Source organism: Castanea sativa, chromosome 5 (assembly GCF_040712315.1).
Source record: "Castanea sativa cultivar Marrone di Chiusa Pesio chromosome 5, ASM4071231v1".
In the NCBI taxonomy this organism is placed as follows: Eukaryota; Viridiplantae; Streptophyta; class Magnoliopsida; order Fagales; family Fagaceae; genus Castanea; species Castanea sativa.
The window spans coordinates 59818631-59843275 of NC_134017.1; the positions used below are offsets into that span (position 1 = coordinate 59818631).

The 24645-nt window shown below is 36.0% G+C and overlaps 1 pseudogene; it reads left to right on the forward strand.

The window, feature by feature from the left end:
* The first annotated feature begins 470 nt into the window (after positions 1-470).
* Positions 471-15723, forward strand: LOC142636470 (putative LRR receptor-like serine/threonine-protein kinase At1g56130; annotated as a pseudogene).
* The last annotated feature ends 8922 nt before the right edge of the window (positions 15724-24645 follow it).

Consider the following 24645-nt stretch of genomic DNA (forward strand, 5'->3'; position numbering starts at 1 on the left):
AAATCGAGTCTGTAAGACTCGATTTCCATGTGGACGCCACGTGGCAAAAAGTCCACATCAACCTGCAAAAACCGAGCCTCAAAGACTCGATTTATGGCTAAAATCGAGCCTCTAAGACTCGAGATGCTAGTAAATTATATAGTTTACTAACCGGGCCTGCTAACTATATACTTAGAAACTAAGGGCTAATTTGCTATTTTTGCCTCTGCAAGTTATAGAGAGTAGAGACAACTCAGACAAGCCTTGAAGAAGAGATTTCAAATTGTAAGCAAATTAACTTCCACTTCGTCCACCATTCTGCCAAAGCTTGGATTCCTGCTTTCTTCTTCTTCTTCTTCTTCTTCTTCTTCTTCTTCTCTGTTTTTTTTTTTTTTTCCCCCTAACAAATGATTTGGTACTGATCTGAGATTCTGCTGTCTACTTCTCTGGTTTTATATATCTACTTCATTTATCCATGTAAAATAGGAAGCTCTGAAGATGAATATGAAAGTGAAGCCACAGTCTTCTTCAATATTTGCTTATGGTTACTGTCTCTTGTTCTTCTTCCTAGTATCGTTTGACATCTCAAACGCCCAAACTCCAACTACAGACCCTTCTGAAGGTACTACTCTCTCTCTCTGTATATTTTGTAATATATTCTTCATTTCATTTCATTTCAACATACTGATATGAACCTCTCAAATCTGTATATATGAATTGTAATAAACCAAATCTGTATAGAGTTGGCTCAATATGAAATTGCAGTAAAGCAAGCATATCACATGGGGTTTAATTTAAACGTTGGCAAAGCCAAATCTGTCCATTTTTATTCCTAGCTTTGTATGAGATATTAAGAGATTTTAGCGAGGACTCACTCATACAGAGAAGGTCGTAGTACATGTTTACCTGCACCGACATAAATTAACACCCTTTAGTTCTCTCTCTTTTTCTCGCCTCTATTAGTGTGATTCTACTTTCTAGCATGAAGTTTTGTTAGGATAATGAGTTATTTTCACTTCAAAATAAAACCTGCAGTTTTTAAGACATCAAATTTTTTTTTTTTCAAAATATAATTACTTTTGCACTAATAAATTGATATATAAGTTCGTCCAAACACACTAATTACATTATATTTTCTTAATCTTTATTTTATTTTACTTCATATATGTATCTTAACCAAGAAACGTGGCATCTTTATGAGATATGCTAGAGATCGATAGCTTTAACTTTTAATTTGATTGATATATTTTGGTGCAAACTTGATATCACATCGTCAATTATTTGTTACTTTAATTGCATCAACTTTTTTCTTTTCTTAAAACCTCCGTGCAAAATGTATCAATTTATATGTTATGACTTTATTAATTTACCAAAATGTATTAATTTAATTTAAATTAAATGAAGTTTATTATAACTTTTGGAGGACAAAGTGTATGAAATCATAAGGATATAAGTGACCACTTTTCTTATTTTTAGTCACTACAAAAATCATACTAACTGAAGAATTATGCACTAAATTAATGGAATTTTACCACATTTTATCCCAAATGTTGAGATTTTTAAATTCTTCTTTCACAACAGACAATGCTTAATTGATTCGAGATTAAAATGCTTAGCTATTGAAAAATTAAAATATGAAACCTCATTTCAAATAGAGAGAGATTGCTTCATTTATTTATTTATTTTATTTGTATTGGTGATAGATAAATAGTAGGAGAGGGAAAGGAAATCACAAACATAACTTAAGGGATGGATGATATTACTTGTTAATAGTGCACTATCACTTGATAGGAGACTTTTAAAACTATTGTTTTGGTGAAATGTTTAACGTGCTTTAGCCTTAAGGATTATACAAAATAGATTTTGGGCTACATAGAAAAAAAAAGTGTACTGGGCCTTGGCCATCTATAGTTATATACGGGATTTGGGCCTTGGGCTACATGACAATCTAATCCCCAAAAATATAAGAGAAATATCTTGGGCCTTGGCCATATATTATATACTGGATTTGGTCAGGTCCTTTTGCAAGAAATTTTGAATTTGAGTTTTTTTATTATTATATCAAAGTGTATTTTGGAATCTGGAACGTCTTTATATTTTGGTCATATCATTTGAGTATGTGATAGTGATGTGATGATATTGAGGGTTGTGTTACAGTGAGGGCATTGAACTCAATATTCCAACAATGGGATGCACAAGCAATGGCATTGTGGAACATAAGTGGAGATCCATGTAGCGGATCTGCCGTAAATGGTACTGGGTTGGAGGACAAAGGGAATAACCCATCTATCAAATGCAACTGTACCTACAACAATAGTACCATCTGCCATATTACAAAATTGTATGCCTCTCTCTCCCTCTCTCTAATAATAGGACAGGAAAAGAGAATAAATACTAGTAGTTTGCATTTTAATCACCAAATTGTATCCATAAACTAGCTTGGGGTCTAATGTTCTAGTGTAATGGACCCTGCATGATGCAATCAAGTCCCAAGTTTTGGATGTGTTCTCATCTCATAGTATTGTGCCTATTTGTTATGGTACAACCAAGGAAATGGACTCCATTTTTCCATTTGAGATTCACATATATGGGTAGTTAAGAATTAAGATTTACTTTAACTTTGATAGTGGATTGTGGAGTATATTGTCTCTTTCCATGTTAACCCCTTGAGATATATCACTACAATTTCAGTTTCTGGAAAGCTAAAACATATTCAATTCTCTTAAAGAGGCCATGAAAAAATGTTTGGGTGCCATCACCCATCAATAATGTTACACCTCAAGAGATTCTCACTGAGAGTGGAGACATGTCTCCTAAGTCCTAATAGATACATAGTGCCCTACTTTCATTCCTCATTTCTTCTTAGGCCCAACCCTCCTCCTTAGTATTATAAGGGATTTAATTCACATTTTACTACCAGTTTAAACTTTTGTGGGACAAAGGGTAGTTTACTATGGTATCAAAATGGATACTCTTGAATTTGAGTCTTGTCTCACTCTACCTTGCATTTAAAAGTTATTCAATATGCTGGATCCTATTTATTGAAGGCAATTTTGAGCCCATATGTAAGGGGATTTTTTGGCTTATAACAAGTGGGAGAGGGGGGATTTGAACCCAACTTCTCCTCATGAGAGAGAATTGATAGAGTCACTACGTCATAAATCTCTTGGCACATGATGGGATTGTTAGGATAATGGTGAAGTGATTAAATTCACCATTTTTCAATCAATATTCTTTTGGAATAAGTGGTAGTCTATCACATACTAACCTTAACATATCTTTTTGAATACATATCATTTTCTTTACTTATTGCAAGCTAGCTGTTCTTATATTTTTCCAGGAGAGTGTTTGAGTTGAAGAAACGAGGCGAGATTCCAGAAGAACTTGTGGCTTTGAAATTTCTTACCGACTTGTATGGATTTCTTCACTCTCTGCATTTGATTTATGATAGTTAACTCATTTTTTCTATTTGTCTTTTTTAAGGTGGGGGAAAAAACTTATTGTTTATTAAATTTAATTGTTAAAATTTTCATTTGAATGAGAGATTCAGATTTAAAGATGATAATTTTGTTCTACATCTGTAGGATAATTGATAAAAATTTCTTCACGGGCCCCTTGCCAACCTTTATTGGAAATTTATCTGCATTGCAGTATTTGTAAGTATTGAAAGAAGGCATATATATAGTTCAAACTTTGAAGCAAATATTTGACTTTATGCTTGTCATCTATTAGAGTAGTTTCATGTTTCTGCAGTGACTAAGGTAACATAAAGATATATTCAGTAAAAATATGTAAAACATATCCAACTTGTTAAGTGCAATATAAACTGTCTAAGGTAGCACTTCTATTGCTACCTTAGACAGTTACACATTAAGCCAGCAACATATGCTGTCTTGGACATTTCTCATACCAAAATTCGTTTGTCCTTTCCAGTTATAATCTGCTTACTATTAGTTCATTTTAACAATTATTTCATTTTCTTAATTATGCTTTTTGATACTTCCATATAAATATAATGTGATGTTATTTATAGAAATAATTGATCAATACTGGTGGGTAAATTATAAAGTATAATTGCTGAGAATATCTGGTTGTTGATTCCTAGATTTATTGTTTTTTTTTTTTTTAATCATTTTAGGTCAATTCAGCACAATTTGTTCTCTGGGACCATCCCAAAGGAGCTTGGAAACCTGAAGGAGCTTTATATGCTGTAAGACAAGAAAGCACCCTACAGTGAAACATCAATTATTCTGTGAAAAGAAAGCATTAATCAAAAGTGTTGTTTTGTTAATGCAAGGCCTTATTTTGATGGAAGTTAATTGCTTCTATGAATTCTATGGAATGAAGATTCATTTTAAAATCTTGCAAATAATATAATAGAAAGTAAAAGTGAGTTTTAGAACGGTTTCATTTTGCAAAAAATACTACTTGTCGTCATTGGTAATGACTTACCTGAAGATTCCTAAAAGGTTGCATTCTGGGCCTGGATACTAGCTACCCTATCTGAGTTGTCACTTTATTATTCCTATCCAAATTGTGTTTTGCTAGAAATGTTAAGAGTTTTACATAAATATTCAAGTGATCTAGATTATAATTGTGAATTTTTTGATATGATAATAGGCTCATTGTCCAAAGGGTACACCATATGAATTTTTTGATATGATTGAAAAAGCTCTTGAATGTTAATCAGAAGTTGCATTTAATTAAATAGTCAATGAAATCAGTTTTGAAACTGACTACTGGGAGAAAAAAATACACCATATGAATTTTGATGATTTCTTTGACATATAACTTCTCCGAATATATACCATGCAGGTCTTTGGCTTCAAATAATTTCTCAGGAACACTTCCTCCAGAACTGGGTAATTTGGTCAAACTTCGGTACATGTAAGTTCTAAGGTTCTTTTACTTCTGTTTAATCATATGCAAGAGTGTGTCAAATTGCAATGTCTAAATCATATTGGCTTGTGAATTTTGCAGTTTCATTGACAGTTGTGGATTGGGTGGTGAAATCCCTTCGACATTTGCCAACCTTCAAAACATGCAAATGATGTTAAGAGGACATCACTTTATTTATTTATTTTACTCATGTAAATGAAGATTTTTATCATGAGCACAGCTTACAGTAGATATGCTTGGGTTTCAGGTGGGCGTCAGACAATCCTTTCACTGGAAGGATACCAGACTTCATTGGAAACTGGACAAAGCTAACACAACTGTAAGCCATCAAAGTTTCTGGTTTCATCTTCAAATGTATTTTACGTGGATGATAAATTTTAGTCATCTCTAGATTTTTATGCATTCCTCCAAAGCAGAGAAGTATGGCTACTATAATACAACTGTTGATAAGCCGGTTAAACGTTTTTGTAGGAGAATTCAAGGAAACTCTTTTGAAGGTCCAATACCATCTAGTTTTTCTAACTTGACCTCATTGCAAAGTTTGAGTATATTTTTCAAATTATTGTTTTCTCTGTCTCTCTCAACAAGACTAGTTTCATAATGTTTGTGTATACGTGTAGGCGAATCAGTGATATATACAATGTGAGCTCCTCCCTTGACTTTATTAAAAATTTTACGTCCTTGACTGAACTGTAAGTTAACTTTCCCTGCCATTTGCTCATATGCCATCCAACGTTGTTTTTTTTATTACCAAATATACAATCTAAACTCATTCACCTATGCACTAATTATCCATTGTTATTTCTCCCATAGAGTTCTAAGAAGTGCATTGATTACTGGAAATATTCCATCTGATATTGGAGAATACAAAAGTTTACAAACACTGTGAGTTCCAATGGACAGTTAAACCTTAAATTCTGACTGATTTCTGAGACTTCTTTCTGTTCTATTTATTTCTCTCAATTTATTACTTACTTTTTCAGGGATTTGAGTTTCAACAACCTGACAGGTGAAATACCAAGTGGTTTGCTCAGTATAAGTTCTCTCAAATCCTTGTAAGTATGCCCTTGCCTTATTGTTTTTCCTTTCTTCTTGCAACAGAAGGATTCAAAGTTACAAACTTAAGACCTACACCCAACTTGCCCCTCTACCACCTAAGCCAGGGCTGAGCACCTTGTCCCCAATGCTTGAAGATCTTGATCTATGCCCTCCTTCGTTATCATCGTGGACTTATGTTTTATCCATAATTGCACCCCCCCCCCCTCCCCCCCGCCCATGCCAGTCCTTTTTTAATTCTCCTGTGCTTTCTCTTACACTCTATCAAAATGGTTAGGTTTCTTGGAAACAATAGTCTCTCTGGAACACTTCCTAGCCTAAACATGGAATTAGGACTTCTGAATGTGTAAGTTCTCGTAACATAATAATATGTCATCTTAATCTCTTAATGTTTTCCCTTTCAGTATGATTTAACATTATTCTTAGGTTCCAATGAGATTATAATAATGTCATCTTAAATATTTAATGTTAACCCTTCTAGTTTTCAGTATGCTTTAACATTATTCTTTTTATTTTTTATGTTTCAAGTGAATCTCCTCGGTATGTGTATCTTTTTCATTTCAAGCAAATCTGTGTGTGATTGTGTGTGTGAGTGAGTATTTTAGTATCTTTTAACAATATTCATCCTTGGAAAGATGGCTAACTGAAATGGTCAACTAGGTAGAGTAGCATTACTTGAGATCCTATACTTGTTACAAGCCTAAAAAGTAGTCAGATTGGTTGCCCTTGGCAGAATATTGGAATAACAGCAATTTTCAAACCACCATCAAGACTCCCTTTGAAGCCCTGTATGGGTTTCCAATTTCCACCCCCTTGGCTCATAGACCACATGCTTGGTACTAGCAAATTATAGACAATTGAAGACATAGGAGCAGATCTTGTCTATCCTCAAAAACAATCTTGTAACTGCCCAAGAAAGAATGACTATACAAGCTGACAAACGCATAATTAGTTAAGAATACTCAGTGGATGATTGGTTGTTCTTGAGACTCCCTTACAGACAAAATTATTTGGGACTTCAAAGCCATTTGAAGCTGTCACCGATGTACTTTGTTCCATTTAGATCCTTCAAAGGATTCCGCTGAATTTCAGATCCATCTAGTCTTTCAAGTATCTACCTCAGGCCAAAATTGGGAAAATTACATACCACTCCTGTGTTAACATATCCTCAAGTTAACAAAGAGGGGAATCTCTCTCCTGAACCCAAAGAAATCTTACAAAGAACAGTGACCAAGCTGGGCAACAAGGTTGCTATAGAGGTGCTTGTCAACTCAAGGCACTCGTGCAGATTATGTTACATGAGAGTTATTCGATACCTTGCAGCTCCAATTCCCTCACCTTGTGGGCAAGGTGCTTTTCAAAGGGAGGGATATCTTGGGAGCCTAGTAAGGGCCTTGTGCTATGCTTGTCAAGCAACCCCAACCCATATGTCGTGTGCAAGCAAGTCAACAGCCAAAATTATGTGTGTAAGCGTGTGAAAGTAGCATCATGTGTAGGAATTATGTGTGAGAATAATGACGTGTGAGCGAAATAGGCAAGTAGGAAGCTAAAGATTGTATTTCATTAAGGTGGTTGTTAGAGCACTTTGTTACAATTGGTTCGTTGATTAGAAGTTATTTAGAGATAATCTTGCTTTAAAAAGACCATGATCTCGAGTATAAATAGAATCATGTATTTGTACTTGCTCATTATGTGAATGATAAGCTAGTTCTCTCTAAACTCTCTCTACCTTCTCTTGGGAGTCCACAACTACCTCGAATTACTCCAATTCTTCCTTCACTAGTTAGGATCCATACAACTGCAAACCTTAAGGACTAGTAGAAAAATTACACTAGGAATAGTACAATGGGCCTAAGCCCACACATGGACTTCGGCGAATATAACCCTAACAATGGAGAAAGTTCCCTTTCCCTATAAAATGGAGAAACTCCCCCTTTTTTATGCTTAAATAATAGCATTGTCATATTTTAGCATTCTACTTTCTTTTCTTTCTTTATTTTTATTGCCTAACTGCAAATAAAATATGTAAAATATACCTAAAAATATTAATTAATTAATTAATTGCTGTTATTATCATTTCAAGTTTGTATAATTCTTAAATTAAATTGATCAAGGGGCAAAAAAAGTGATGAAGAAGAAAAAGAAACCTTCTTACTTTGTATGGTATCTTCTAAATTTCATGCAATAAAGTGTCCAAATCAGAATGTTTTGCACTTGGCCTGCGACCAATTGATAAAACAGTCTAGTTGCTTTGTAGATTTCTTATTCTGATTATTATTATTATTTATTTGTGGGGGTGCATTATGTGTCTGCTCAATACTTTTCACATTCCTTTGCGTGCAGAGATTTGTCCTATAATCATCTGTCTGGAGGATTTCCCTCATGCGTAACTGCACCCTCAAACTTAAAACTGTATGCATCTCAAGTCATAGTACTCTTTTCTTTCATATCTTTTTCTGAATTTAACACCTAGGTATGAACACCAGGTGCTATTGACATAAACCTAACTGATTTATTTTAGTATATGCCACATGAATGTAATTGAAGAATCAAATTAATTTATTCCAGCCATAGTAATTTAAAGAATATTAATAAAACCGGTTAGAAACTTGAACTTGTTTCTTTCATTCTATGGGTGTCTATCTATACTAGAGCTTCTGGAAATGATGATTAGCTACCTCAAAAGAAAACTTCTAGTGCTCCATTTTAAAAATAAGAAAAGAAAATAAAAAATAAACATCATGTTAACTATTTTGACAAAGATGGTGGAAACTATATTAGGTATAGCCCATCCTGCATAATTCTTTTCTTTTTATTTTTTATTTTAAGGTCATGTCAAACGCTAATAAATCATTATGCCTCTTCTATTACTTGGTTAACTGTTTTCCCTTATTTTATGAGAACCCTAACAAAGCTCTTCACTATACCTCAGTGGGTGTTAACTACTGATTTTTGAAGAATGGTGACTTCAGGAGCCAATGCTCATTTGTAAATATCTGCTGTACCAATGTATTAATTTATAATCCTATATATCATCTCTAATAATAAGTATCAGTTGTGATAGTGACGAAGGATCATTGGATAAAATTATGTAGGAATTTGGTGGCAAACAACTTCGTATTTGACAAATAAAAAATAAGGTGATCTGTGGTTCCTCCTCTCACCCTATTTTAACAAAGTCCAAAAGTAGGCATGAGAAAGAAAGTGATTACCATTTCACATCTTTAGTTCAATGAATTCTTTCATGAAATTTGTTAATTCAGATCTGTGTTTGCAGTGTTATGCCAGGACTGAATTGCCTCCAGAGAAATTTCCCATGCAAAAGGAACCCTCCACTTTGTAAGTTATTTCTTTCTTAAACTTTGTTATGGGATATGACAGGGCACAGCCTATCATGATTGATGGGGCCCCGGTATTTTCCCATAGGATGGTGGGATCATATATAGATTCAAATAAAATTGTATCAAATTAATCTACAACCATAAAAAAATAGATATCTTCCAATTTTCTTGAGCATTGTGTAGCCAAACAATATTTGAACAATAAATGGTATTTCATGTATAAGCAAAATTATGTTCATTTTTTTGAAAAAGGAAAGAATAATCTAATTCATCCTTCCCCTTTTAAGAGTTTCCTTTGATCTGTTGATTGGCCGAATTTTTACAAAGCCTGACATTATTATAGCAGAAAGTGGGTCAGACCCTGTTAATCTTGATAGGGTAGTTTGCCATAGGTTACCCCTTTAGTTATTTATGATTTAATTTAATATCAAGTTAAGGAAAATTGCGCTGCTTCTCAGGTATTATTTTTCTATTGATACTTCCTTTAGGGGATGAAACACATTTTGGTTCTTGTCACAAGTAGAAACTTGAAGTAAGAAGGCAGGCTAGCTTATGTTAATTCTATAGATGTCAAAAAAGGAACTAGAAAGTCATACTGAAATTTGGGATTAAATAATCTTATACTCAGATGGTTATGACAAAAGAAGTATGCATGAACTTTGCTACAACTTGGAAAGCCAGAAATTTTGCAAACTTGAGCCTTCATCTTTTATAAAGCCAACTTTAGGAAGGACAGAAGCAATACCCTCTTATTTTATACATGCTTGTGTGTATTAGAAGAGAGAGAGAGAGAGTTGTTGCTTTCTGCAACAATTAATTTTACCCTGATGACCTGAATGGTTAATGTATGGTGCCTACTTTATGAATTCAATTATACTTGGAAATGAAAGGTAAAATATATTGCATTGGCATGTAACTTATATCATGACACTCTTCCAAGCCAAAATCAACCTGAATATTTTTATTCTGAACAGAAATTTGTATTAGCTTCTTTTGGGAAAACATCAGTAAGTGAAATTAGTTGAGTTTACATAATGATTCCACAGATGCAAACTTTTCAATCAAGTGTGGTGGCCCAGAGATGACTGCTGAGGGTATAGTGTACGAGGCCGAAAACTCAGCATTCTTTGGTGCAGCATGGTATTATGTAACTAATACAGAAAATTGGGCAGTCAGCAATGTGGGGTTGTTTGAAAATAATAGTTATGTTCAAAACACTTCGGCACAAGTCATTGCAACTAACACCCCAGAACTTTACCAAACTTCAAGGGTGTCCCCAGGATCACTTAGATACTATGGCCTAGGTCTTCATAATGGTATTTATAATGTCAGCTTGTTTTTTGCGGAAACTGGTCTTGATGATCCAAGCTCCCAAACTTGGATGAGTCGAGTGAGGCGTGTATTCGATATCTACATTCAGGTGACTATAGATTGCTTTAGAGAAAAATATATTCCATTCTTGAATAAAGATCATTACCTCCTCGTGTAGAGTTTCTATAATACAAATTATTTTTAATTTCAAAGAATTCCATTTTAATTCATTCAATAAGAATTATAAAATTATCCTATAATTTGTTTTCTAGGGTAGTCTAGAATTTAAGGACTTTGACATATCAAAGGAGGCAGGGGGCGTTGAGAGAGCACTCCAGAAGATTTTTAAGGCTAATGTGTCGGAGAATTATCTTGAAATTCATCTATTTTGGGCTGGTAACTGCACTTGTTGCATACCTGTACGAGGTCATTATGGGCCACTAATTTCAGCCATTCATGTTGTTTCAGGTAATGTATCTGATATGATTTATGAATTGATTTGTGATGTTTTTTATAGGAATATTTTCTGCTTATTACTAATAATAAATAATTACTCAGATTTTGTATCTAATGTTACTGGGATTCCACCAAGCAATCGAGGAAAGAAAAACAGGTTGGGTTTGATTGTAGGAATTTCAGTCCCTGTAGGAATCGTGAGCTTGATTTTCATATTTGCAGTTTTCTACATGAAGAGAAAACCACAGCACAATAATGAGGACGGTAAGAACATTACAGCAGTAGTGGAGGTACTGGTGAAATACATCCTAAGAAATAAACACTAATGGACTCTGTACCACTCACTTTTGGTTAAAATTCAAGTTACTCTCTGATATTTGAAAAGGCTAAATCCTAGACTAGTTGTTAGAAAAGTATGAGTACTATTATTGCTTGGATAATAGTATGGATCCTTTCCATGAAAGGGAATAAGGGTCTAGCTGAAATTTTCTACATAATATCATTAAATTGAAATCCTATGTTACCAACACTCCCTCACCCCCCCCCCCCCCACCTCAAAAGAAAAATCAAATTGTTCAAAATATATAACTGTGACAATAATGAAGAGTTTAAATCAGTTAACTAGATCCTCTCTTGCTTGAACCTGCAGAGCTTCTTGGAATAGGCCTCCAACCAAACATTTTCAGTTATGCTGAGCTGAGAAGTGCGACTGATGACTTCAACCCTTCAAAAAAGTTAGGGGAGGGAGGATTTGGACCTGTTTTCAAGGTAAAGTACATTATTGTATGTAATGTTGGATAGACACTTGGCATTATGTTTGATGACAAAACTAAGTCAGCAAAATCATCACCTAAATGATGCTAAAAGCAACTAAAATATTCTTTTAAGAAAGTAATTTCTTTAAAAAAAAATATATATATATATATATATATATTTATGTTTCCGAAGGCTGAAAAAAAAGTGGGACCTTTGTGTACTAAAAACGACCTTTTTCCTAAGAATTGTACGTAATTGGCTATCTTTAACATTTTAGCTACAGTAAGTAATAAAGTTTTGTCATGCTATTTATTGGAGTTGCTTAAAAGAATAAAGCAGTAGTGCAATGTTCAAGGAACATACCAACATTCCCACTTGTGAACCAAAAAAAAAACCCTGAATTTCACTTTTCGTGTCACTGATTTTTACAACTTCACAGGGCACACTATCTGATGGGAGGATTGTAGCTGTGAAGCAATTATCGGTGGCATCTCACCAAGGGAAGAGTCAATTTGTAACTGAAATTTCTACCATATCTGCTGTGCAACATCGTAACCTTGTGAAATTATATGGATGCTGCATTGAGGGAGATAGGCGCCTTCTTGTTTATGAATATCTTGAAAACAGAAGCCTTGATCAGGCACTATTTGGTAGGAACATACTTTATACTCATTTCACACCTTCCATGCTGCCCATAAAATCATTATTCATTCAATTATTAGAAATATTTAATTATTGTTAGAATTATGAAGTTTAATTATTAAATCCACTATCTCCTAATAGCTTAAGCTTTTGGGAGAATTGGTAATTTAATGGTATCAACTTAGGAGGTCCTAAGTTTGATCCTTATCTCCTCCACTCTACCTCTCATTCAAAATCCCCCGTATTGGGCCTCACCTATTAATAAGGTGTTTAAGCTCACACATAAGGGGGAGTGTTAAGATTATGTGGCTAAATGATTAAATTTACCATTTTCTAATAGATAATTTAACATTATATTAGAGCAATAGTGACTAGATTAGTCTTTTTGGGATATAGAGCAGATAAGGCTAGCACCTTCTTCTTCTTCTTCTTCTTCTTCTTCTTCTTCTTCTTCTTCTTCTTTTTTTTTTTTCCAGGTGGTTTCAAATAATATTAAACCCAACTTGGTAACCTCTTGTTGAGCTCAGAGACATTGCCCCCACAAAGTGGGCTTGGACAAGAACATTAGGGATTTAGGTGGAGGATCTTGTGATGGCCTAGGTTGATATTGATAGCAAAGTGTGTTTTGTCCCATATAAGGCGTATACTGGGTTGTGGGTTTTATGAAAACTATCATGAGTCTCAATTGTGACTACACTAGCCCTTTTGGGGCATAACACAGATGTGAGTAGTGCTTTTCTTTTGGGAGAGTGTGATTGAATATAGATTAAGTCACGAAACAACAATATCAAAGAATCAATTTGGTTTTATGCCTACTATTTTCTTACATAAACATCTAAAGGAAAGATATAAAGAAGTCAATAAAGATCCCCATATAGGTTTTATTGACCTAGAGAAATCATATGATAGGTTATTTGAAGAGTTTATGTGGTGATTTTTTAAGGGAAAAAAAGAGCTACTTTTATGTATATTAAGTTGACGAAGGATATATATGACAAAGTTGTAACTAGAAAGAGAACAAAGAAAGACATTGCAAGTAAGTTTCCTATCCTTATAGGTTTGCATCAAGGATAAATATGAATCCATATCTCTATGTGTTGGCTATAGGAGTTCACCAAATCAATTCAACATGAAATCCTATGATTTATGCTTTTGCAAATGATGTTGTTTTAGTGGATGAACTAAATGCGGAATCAATATCAAATTAGAAATTTAAAGAGATGTTTTAGAATACAAGGGATTTCTACTAAGAAAAATTTAAGTGCAACCTATCAAAAAAAAAATTGAAGTACATAGAATGTTTGTTTGGTAACAATATAAATAAAGTTCATAAGTTCTAAGACATGAGGGTCAAGAGATACCAAAGAGTTAGTGCCTTTGATATCTTAGATCCACACTTCATAAGGGTGGAGAGTTTGAAGATGATGTGAATCATAGGATATATGAAAGTAAGGTGAAGGAAGTGGAGAAGCACATTAAAAAAATTGTGTGATCATAGAGGAAATACAAAGAAAAATGGTATTTAAAATGAAGAAATTTGCTTTAAAATAGAGGAAAAATTGATGAAAAGATGAGAGGGAGTCACTTGAGATAGTTTAGTTATGTGCAGAGGAACGTGATTAATATTCTCATTAATATTACTTGAAGTAGTAAAAAAATTTTCAATTAAGGAAGTAACAAAGAGTATGATTTTAGATAAGATAGAATGATAGAAGTGAATACATGAGCCTAATCTTGATTAATCTGTGGAGGATCTATAACCAACCCCCAAGTTTCGGGACTAAAGCGATGTTGTTATGTCATTAAGCATTGTCAATTATGTTTTGGACCACTGCCAAATAATTTGAAGTAGCCCAAATCTCATATGACTATGTTTTTTTTACCCCAAGACATAATTTGATTTTTCCAAACTCTAATGTTCTCTGACAATATCCATATGGGATGCTTTGTATCATTGCACTCAAATAACTCCTGAATAAGGATTTGGCATTTGATTGATGACTCTTAATCTAATTAGATGGGAACTACTACTAATGCAAGAAAAAGTAAGTTGCATCTTGATTGGCCTACTCGCTTCAATGTTTGCTTGGGAACTGCAAGAGGACTTGCATATCTCCATGAAGAGTCAAGGCCAAGGATTGTACATCGAGATGTGAAGGCTAGCAATATTTTGATTGATGGAAAGCTATGCCCGAAAATATCAGATTTTGGATTGGCAAAACTTTATGATGACACTAAAACCCACATCAACACCCGAGTTGCAGGGACCATGTAAACTCCTTATCCACTTTCTCAAAGTCTTTGTCTTTAATGCCTGTTTTATATTGTACCAAGATGCATATTACAGTGTAAGATCTAGATCCTTATATAAGTATCTAACAGTCAATCAATAATCACTAGATTCATTTGAAGAATGATCAATAACTATTACAAACTTGAGGATGCTATTGGAATTTTTTTTTTCATTACTGATATTCAATTTTCCTATGAAAATTGAACCTGATTAGATACATTGATAGTTTTAAATAAACTTGCATATTAATTTTAAATGTTTCAGAGGCTATTTGGCACCGGAGTATGCGATGCATGGGCACTTGACTGAGAAAGCTGATGTTTTCGGTTTTGGTGTTGTTGCTTTGGAGATCCTAAGTGGGAGACCAAGCTCAGACGACAGCTTGGACACTGAAAAAATTTATCTTCTTGAATGGGTATGGGAAAGGAAGTTTCTCTCTCCTTTTCCATTTCTTAATTTATTGCATTATAAAGAAAATTCTTATTTGCTCTCCTTGTCATGAATCACCAGGCACGGACTCTACATGAAAATAATCAGAGTGTAAGGTTGGTAGATCCCACATTATCAGAATTTGACGAAAATGAAGTTGCTCGAGTGATAGCAGTGTCTTTGATGTGCACACAGGCATCACCAAACATGCAGCCACCAATGTCCCGTGTTGTGGCCATGCTTGCAGGAGATATTGAGGTTGGCATTGTTACATCAAAGCCGAGTTATTTAACTGATTGGAATTACAAAGATATAACAAGCAACTTTTTGAGTGAAGAAGATAGAAAGCATCATGAGGGTAACACTGATCTTAGCCAACTCAGTGATCCATTGCCTTCTCCTGTAAATGTTACTGAAACCATGTTTGGTGGCATAATTGGAGATGGAAGGTGAAGAAATCTGTCTTTGTTGCAGTCACTCAGTAACATTACCTTTGCTGTCTAAGGCACTTCAAATTCAATACTCTTTATGCTTGATTGGCTTTCACCTTTTGCAAATGATAATATGTGATGTCATGTGTGTAAATACTGAGATATTTGTCTTGTCTTGAATCATGATTTCAATCTACAATGAAAATTTTCTTCTTTGGGAAGTTATAGGCTTATAGGTGCATAATACTGATGTAAAATCATATGCTTGACCACAATTTTTTACTATCAAAACTTTATTTTGACGTTTTCAGTCTTCTTCTCACTATTATCCTATAGATGAAATGGCATGCGGGGCATGAATGTTACAGAAATATGAGAAATCGTAGTATTGGTGAGCTATGCACATAGGAAACATAAATTAGCCTTGTTTGAATTAGGAATGGAAATGGGTCGGGTTTGGGCCGGGTTTTTGCATACCTGGACCCGACCCACAGGCCAAGACCCGCAACCTAAACCCGGCCCGATTATTAATCGGATTTTTTTTTTCCAGGGCCCAGACCCGCCTCGCCGGGCCCTGTTTATCTTCTTGGGCCAAAATCTAGCCCAAGCAAATTTTTTTTTAAGCCCATTAAGATTTTTGCCTAGATTCAAGCCCATTCAAAACTCATATGAATGATTTAGGCTTGATAGCTTAAAAACTGCGAAATACACAAACATGAGGTGCTACAAATAGGCATTTTCATTTTGTGGTATCCAAAAGCTAATTGATAACAACTGGGAAACACACAGATATTGACCCATATGAACCTAAAATATAATAATTTAGACATATCATTCCATTGGTTCAATAAATAAAAAATCTCCATAGCCTAACATCCACTGATGAACATCTCAACATTTAAATTTGACAAACAAACATCAATCTATTTGACAAAAAAAAAATAAAAAAACCACAAGCAATTGGAAGAAGACAACCCAAACAATGGCTGCGTGCTTGAGAGTGAGTGAGTGAGGCGTGGCTGTGTGCTCTTATGCGTTAGGGTGAGGCGTGACAGAGAGATTGAGGGTTAGGGTGAGGGCAGAAGGCGTGACTGAGAGAGAAGTGAATTGAAATGGGAAGAGAGGTGGCTGGGTATTTGGTTAGCTAGGGTTTACAATGATATATATATATATATATATATATATATATATATATATATATATATAATATGGGTGTTTTAGTAATCTCAAATAACCGGGTAATATTTGGGTCGGGTTTCGGGTCAGGTTTCAGATTTTTTTAATAAAACCCAGACTCGACCCGGACCCGCTTCGGTTTTTTTTTTTTTTTTTTAAACCCATACTAGACCCTATTCTTTATCGGGCTGGGTAAAATCCGGCCCATTAGGGTCGGGTTGGACTCGGTATCTGCGGGTCAGATCTAAATTGCCATCCTTAGTTTGAATAAAGTGGATTAGATCCTCCAACCAACATAAAATGAAGGACTACATCATTCTTACATTTCTCAATTCTCACTCAATAGAACTGTGAGATATATAGGCCAATAAATAGGTGATTTCTACTTGATGTAACTGCTCGTTTGGTAGGACTTATTCAAAGTAAAAAAAAAGAAAAAAAAAATCACTAAATGATACTAAGAAATCAGCTTTGGCCATTTGGTACCTGATAGAGATATTTTAGCCATAAATTTAATACCCCTGAAACATTGTGCAAAAGGGTCGTCGACACCCACATACCCTTCAGCTTCACAGAAGAGTTAGGCCGGCGACACCATATGGGATGACTCCATAAGAAACTCTACAGGCGTCTCCATAGGCCGATGGGCATGCTAGGACAGAGCAGATGGTTGACGGTTGTGGAAAGGTCGACGAGGTCAAAGAAGCTGACGGATCCAGCCTGACTTAACTTGACCCCCACGGATATCTGTGTAAGGAAATTGCTTGTATCTCACAATCAACCCTAATCAAAGGAATCCTATAAGGAAAGGATCCTACAAAGTACGTGCATTAATGAGGATCTTCCCTACAAGGAAAGATCTTCTCCACCAAGAAACAAAGGTTAGCTCTACACTACTATAAAAATCCCAAAGCCCTCACAAATCAAGGTAGGCATAATTTATCCCAGCTCTAGGACTCTAGAGTTATGAAAGTTTTCTGAGTTAACCTTCGGAAGGTATTTGGCCGGTACCACACCGGTACTTTCTGTAGGGTCTTCTTTTTCTGTGTTGCACAGGCGTTGTCTCGGGTATGTGAGGAGAAACTGCGCCAAAAGAATGCAAGACTTAACACTCAAGAGGAGGACCAAGAAGGTACTTGCGCTGAGAGAAAGGACCAAGAAGGGTTAGAGGGCAGCAACGCCCTAAGCAGACAAGAACGATAGGATACAAGTCGTCCATTCGTCGCAGATACGGCTTCACCATACATGGTCACGGAGATGCAGATGATGAAGGAACGGATGGATTTCATAATGAACGCCCTCAGAGAATGGGTGTCTAGCAACCTCGATGAATCGGTCCATCGGACGGATTCACCCTTCACTGTTTCTGTCACTTCATTTCCCTTTTCGCAGAAGTACTGCATGCCACAAGTAGAGGCCTACAACAGATCTAAGGATCCCTTAGATCACCTGGAGTATTTCAAAATCTTGATGCACTTGCAAGGTGTGGCGGATGGGATCATATGCCAGGCCTTTCCAACTACGCTGAAGGGTCTCGCAAGGGTATGGTTCAGCAAGTTGATGCCAAACTCCATCAACACCTTCAAGGAGTTGAGCATACAATTCGCCTTGCACTTTATAGGGGGCATAGGTATAAGAAGTCCACTTCATGCCTGATGAACATCAAACAACAGGATGATGAGATGCTGAGGTCTTACATAACTCGCTTTAACAAGGAGGCCTTCTTGATTGATGAAGCTGACAATAAGATACTCGTGGCTGCATTCACTAATGGGTTACGAAAGGGTAAGTTTCTGTTTTCTCTATACAAAAACAACTCGAAATCTATGTTGGATGTACTCTACAGGGATACTAAGTACATGAATGTAGAGGACGCGCTGTTGGCCTAGGAAGAAAAGACTAAAAAGAGGGAAAGACAAAAGGAAGTATGGCAGGACAAGGGACGGAAGACAACAAGGATAGGAGACCGACGGGAGGGCAAGTGCTTCAAACCCCCCACTGGGAGGTTCGTAAGCTTCACCCTACTGAATGACCTAATCGATCAAGTCTTGATGTAGATCAAGGACAAAGGAGCCTTGACATTTCCTAGCAAGCTGAAGGGAGACCCCAGTAAGAGGTTAAGAGACAAGTACTACCGTTTTCACCATGATCACGGTCATGATACGTATGACTGCTACGACTTAAAGCAGCAAATAAAAGCTCTTATCAAACAAGGAAAGTTGTAGAGGTTCATCAGCAAGGAAAGGATGGACGCATCGCAAGAACAAGCTGCCAGAAGGGAGAACGAGCGTCCTAGGCCACCCTTGGGAGACATAAGAATGATTGTAGAAGGCACTGCAGCTTCTAGCTCATCTAAAAAGCCCGTAAAATTTACCTCATGATGGTTCAGAACATCCAGCTAATGGGCTTCGTCCCAAAGATGGCGTGGCTCGATACCCCCATAATTATATTCTCAGAGGAAGATGCTCGACATCTCCACCACCCACATGACGATGCGCTCATTGTTAGCATACAGGTAGGGGACTAAAACACTCATCGACTCTTAGTTGACAACAGGAGCTCTGTTGAAATCTTCTACTACTTGGTGGTCCAACATATGAGAATTAAGAGAAAATGATTGGTTCTGACTAACGCCCTGCTAGTTAGGTTCGGAGGAACAAGAGTATACCCCCTTGGCGTGGCCACATTACCTGTAATAGTTGGTGATTACCTTTAGCATATCACTAAGGATGCTACATTCCTTATTGTCGACTGCTCATCTGCCTACAATGCCATCTTGGGTCGACCTACTCTCAACTTATGGAAGGCCGTAACTTCGACCTACCATCTGATGATCAAATTCCCCACCAAGTACTAAGTAAGAGAGCTACGTGGGGACCAAGTGGTAGCACGCGAGTGCTACATAGCGATGCGAGAAATGAATGACCATTTACAAACCATAAGCATAGAAGAACAGCGGATGGTTGCAGAGCCCGTCGAGGGATTGGAAGAGATACTCCTCGATAACTCAAGGCCTGAGCGAATGACTAGAATGGACACTCTCGCTAGTCCGCCAATCCATTAGGTGCTCACCACGTTTCTAAAAGAAAACCAGGATATCTTTGCCTAGAGCCAGGGAGACATGCCCGAGATTGACGCTTCAGTTATGGTGCACAGGCTGAATGTGTCGCCCACTTTTCTCCTTATCCGTTAGAAGAAGAGAGTGTTTGCCCAAGAATGAGACCGAGGCATAGCAGAAGAAGTTCGCAAGTTGCAAGATGCAGACTTCATTAGAGAAGTTTACTACTCCGACTGGTTGGCCAACGTGGTGATGGTCAAGATAGCCAACGGGAAGTGGAGGATGTACGTAGACTTTACGGATCTAAACAAGGCATGCCCCAAGGACAGCTACCCTCTCCCGCAGGTTGACGTCTTAGTAGACTCTATAGCCTGACACTAGTTACTGAGCTTCATGGCTGCTTTTTTTGGCTACAACCAGATCAAACTGGATGAAGTTGATTAGAAGAAGACTTCGTTCGTCACTAGCCAAGGCCTCTTCTGCTACAAAGAAATGCCGTTCGGCCTTAAGAACGCGGGCGCAACATATTAGAGGCTCATAAACAAGATGTTTGCACATCAGATTGGAAGAAATGTCCAAGTCTTCGTTGATGACATGCTAGTGAAAAGCCGAAGGGAGAATGACCATTTGGACAATCTCAGGGAGACCTTCGACACCCTCCGCTCTTACAACATGAAACTCAATCCAAGCAAGTGTGTGTTCAGGGTGATGGCTGGAAAGTTCTTGGGGTTCATGCTGTCTCAGAGAGGTATTGAAGTTAACCCAGACAAGATCCGAGCCATAATGGAGATGGCACCACCAAGGAACGTGAAAGAGGTACAAAGCCTCAACGGCAAGGTAGCCGCATTGAATAGGTTCGTATTAAGGGCAATAGGCAAGTGTCTACCTTTCTTCCGCACACTAAAGAAGTCTTTGGAGTGGATGGCCGAGTGTCAACAAGCATTTGAGGATCTGAAGGCCTACCTTTCTTCCCTACCGTTGCTAAGTCCCTCTAAACCGAGGGAAGAATTATTCCTCTACTTGCTGTATCCCCAGCTGCCATTAGTGCTGCCTTAGTCAGGGAAGAAGATAAGGTGCAGAAGCCCATATACTACACTAGCCGAGCACTCCGAGGCGTGGAAGTAAGGTACCACAATTCGTAAGCTCAAGCCCTACTTCCAGGCCTATAATGTGGTCGTCCTAATTGACAAGCCTCTACAGTGAGTAATGAGTAATCTTGAAGCCGTTGAATGAATGATGCTATGGGCGATAGAATTGAGTGAATTTGACGTACAATACCACCCCCTTACTACCATAAAGGGACAAGCGATCGTCGACTTTATTGTAGAGGTCACCAATATGGAAGGCCAGGGGGCAAAAGAACATCCTCAATGGATCATCCACACAGACGGGTTGTCTAACAGGTAAGCTGGCAAAGCCAGTGTAGTGCTCTATTCCCTAGAAGGGGACGCGATTAAATGCACGGTTCGTCTCGACTTCCCTACAACAAATAATAAAGCAAAGTATGAAGCTTTAGTAGCAGGACTAGATCTCACTAAAACAGTGGGGCAAACAAGTGTGATTGTGTATTGTAACTCCTAGGTGGTCACCAATTAGGTGAACGGTGATTTCGAATGCAAAGGAGAAAAGATGAAGAAGTATTTGGAGCAGGTAATGAGACGTGTAGATGTTAGGATTTGTGCCCTTAAATCCTATTGTATAATGCTATGTATGATATTATGTATGACATTGTGTATAACTTAATATTGTGATTAATAAAGTTGTTTTATTATTATCTAAAATAATGGTAACATGAATATTGAGACATTATCATATAATCCATGAGATGCATAGTATGTGATTTATGTGAAAAGTCACAGAAGATATAAATCACAAATTCTTTCTAAACTCAGAATTTTAGTTCGTAGTCGGTGATAAAATTGGGCATTTCATCTGCAAAGACTATAATGTATCAACTAAGATGATTTATCTTGATCATGGAAGTGGAGACTTCTAGTTGATATGTTTTAAGAGTTAAGACATATTGAACTAGACCCGCTGTGAGATTTATTATTCTCCTAACGACAGTCAAATGAATAATAAATCTCACGACTTTTATTAGCATGAACTCTTAATCCTGAGAGAATAATAGACTTGATTATGAGGTGTAGGTTGCTTTGATATATTAGGAGTGAGATCTAAAGTAACGGTCAAAACTTCAGTATGTTGGGCAGATGGAACATATATTCTCAAGATGAAATTCATAATCTCTTAATGAAAATATAAAATATTCCTTTGAGATAAGTTTAATGGGTTTGGTTATTCAGAGTATTAGGCCTAACCACTTTAGTAAAGAGTTACTAAAGTATATATTTATGAAATTGGATTTCATAAATATATGATGAATAACTTAAAGGATTAAACTGGGTACTCAAGGATTAAGATTTAGTAATTTTCAAAGTAGCAATTTATATTTATGACTTTATATTACTACAAATATTTTATGAAGGGGTTGCATGTACAATAAAGTCTTGGGATATAATTTATTAATAAGGTCTAGAGTGCAATTATATTTATATAGTGGTATTAAATATAATTAATGGTAGCTTTGGACTTGTCAAGAGTTAACGGAAAAGCCCAAGGCCTATTAGAGCTAGTGTCTTATTGGTCCCATTTGGTTCCACTCCAAGCCACACACTAAGCCCAATTGGAAATGCCCAATAGGTCACCCAATTAGATAATCAGTTAGTTATAAAGGGAGAAACATACAAAATTTTTTATTAAGAAAAAAGAATTAGAGAGAGACATCATTGTGAAAATGATGTGTATGTTAGAGTGAGACATTCTATCATTCTCTCTTGAAAACTAATTAAGAGACCACACATCTTGGGCATAAAGTGGAATTGGAGTGAAGATTAAAAGTGTTCCCAAGTACTTCTAATCTTTGTTTTGAATTTCTCCACACCAAGGTATGCTATTTTGTTCTTAAATTCTGAATTTTACATAGTGCATGTTATCAATCATGAATGAAATAGATTATTGTTTGTTACTTCCGTTACATGTTTCGTATGAGATACAAAACTAGTTTTTCCTACAATTGGTATTAGAGCCAGGTTTTCATCTTATGATTGTATAATATATGATTGAATTTTAGAATTTAAGAAAACCGTTATCTTTGTGTTTCAATTTTCTGCATCATAGAGTAATGGTGCTGTGTCTTAATAGTTATTGCATCATTTGAATATAATGTAGAGAATTGCATCACTTGTATATGTGTATATATATCCGTGTCTGCACAAGGATATATTGTTATTGAAGAGGAGCCGTGTATGATTATGGCCTAGAGGATACAGTTATTGAATAAAACAATAACTGTCAAGTGCGATGGGACGTATAATAAGACAATTTGATGGTAATTATCTTGATGTCCCACGGATTGCATTGATTTATGGTTATTGTTGATTGTTGGAGTAACTGTCCTATGCTTTGCACCGTTTGGATTATAATTGCACAGCTTGGACTTGAATGTTAATGCATTGCACGGCTTGATTTATTGCATGGCTAAGACTTCATTCCATGCCTTGGACTTCATTCAATGCATGGCTTAGATTTTATTTCATGCCTTGTTTTATACGGATTGCATGGCTTAGTCATCTTGCATGTGCTATAGCCATTTTGCATCTGTTAGTCATCTTGGTTTATAAGGATTCTAACAATCCATATAGTATATATATAATGTAATATAAAATCATATATTACATATATAAATCCATATATTATATTATATATAATGTAATATGGATTTTTAAATCTTTATGCCTCTTCTATTACTTGGTTAACTGTTTTCCCTTATTTTATGAGAACCCTAACAATGCTCTTCACTATACCTCAGTGGGTGTTAACTACTGATTTTTGAAGAATGGTGACTTCAGGAGCCAATGCTCATTTGCAAATATCTGCTGTACCAATGTTTTAATTTATAATCCTATATATCATCTCTAATAATAAGTATCAATTGTGATAGTGACGAAGGATCATTGGATAAAATTATGTAGGAATTTGGTGGCAAACAACTTCGTATTTGACAAATCAAACATAAGGTGAGTTGCGGTTCCTCCTCTCACCCTCTTTTAACAAAGTCCAAAAGTAGGCATGAGAAAGAAAGTGATTACCATTTCACATCTTTAGTTCAATGAATTCTTTCATGAAATTTGTTAATTCAGATCTGTGTTTGCAGTGTTATGACAGGACTGAATTGCCTCCAGAGAAATTTCCCATGCAAAAGGAACTCTCCACTTTGTAAGTTATTTCTTTCTTATACTTTGTTATTGGATATGACAGGGCACAGCCTATCATGATTGATGGGGCCCCGGTATTTTCCCATAGGATGGTGGGATCATATGTAGATTCAAATCAAACTGTAAAAAAATAGATATCTTCCAATTTTCTTGAGTATTGTGTTGCCAAACAATATTTGAACAATAAATGGTATTTCATGTATAAGCAAAATTATGTTCATTTTTTTGAAAAAGGAAAGAATAATCTAATTCATCCTTCCCCTTTTAAGTGTTTCCTTTGATCTGTTGATTGACCGAATTTTTACAAAACCTGACATTATTATAGCAGAAAGTGGGTCAGACCCTGTTAATCTTGATAGGGTAGTTTGCCATAGGTTACCCCTTTAGTTATTTATGATTTAATTTAATATCAAGTTAAGGAAAATTGCGCTGCTTCTCAGGTATTATTTTTCTATTGATACTTCCTTTATATCATAAATAAAATTGCTAAGGGGATGAAACACATTTTGGTTCTTATCACAAGTAGAAACTTGAAGTAAGA